This window comes from Chaetodon trifascialis, chromosome 2, assembly GCF_039877785.1.
Source record: "Chaetodon trifascialis isolate fChaTrf1 chromosome 2, fChaTrf1.hap1, whole genome shotgun sequence".
In the NCBI taxonomy this organism is placed as follows: domain Eukaryota; kingdom Metazoa; phylum Chordata; class Actinopteri; order Chaetodontiformes; family Chaetodontidae; genus Chaetodon; species Chaetodon trifascialis.
The window spans coordinates 26,615,953-26,616,304 of NC_092057.1; positions in this window are offsets into that span (position 1 = coordinate 26,615,953).

Below are 352 nucleotides of genomic sequence, written 5' to 3' on the forward strand. Positions count from 1 at the left end.
TGAAACGCTATTCTACATATCACATATAATAATATGGAGTTTGGTGTTTAGAAATGAGGTAACAGAATGGATGTTTTTCACCAACTGGTGTGTTTTTATAAATGATTTGTGATTGTATTTTTATATTCTTGAATGTCTGCTGTGCTGAGCTGAAATCAGGGACTGTATGAACGGCTGTCATTCACAGGGGTGACATCTTTTACTCTGTGGGACTGAATGAACTGGTGACTTTCTTTCACCTGTTCATACTTGTGGGCATTTTCTGTTTTCATTGGATGTTTTCGAATAATTTTCAGATGTAATTAAACTGAATTCCACAATTTTTCAATCACTGCCACAAATACAACTGTCG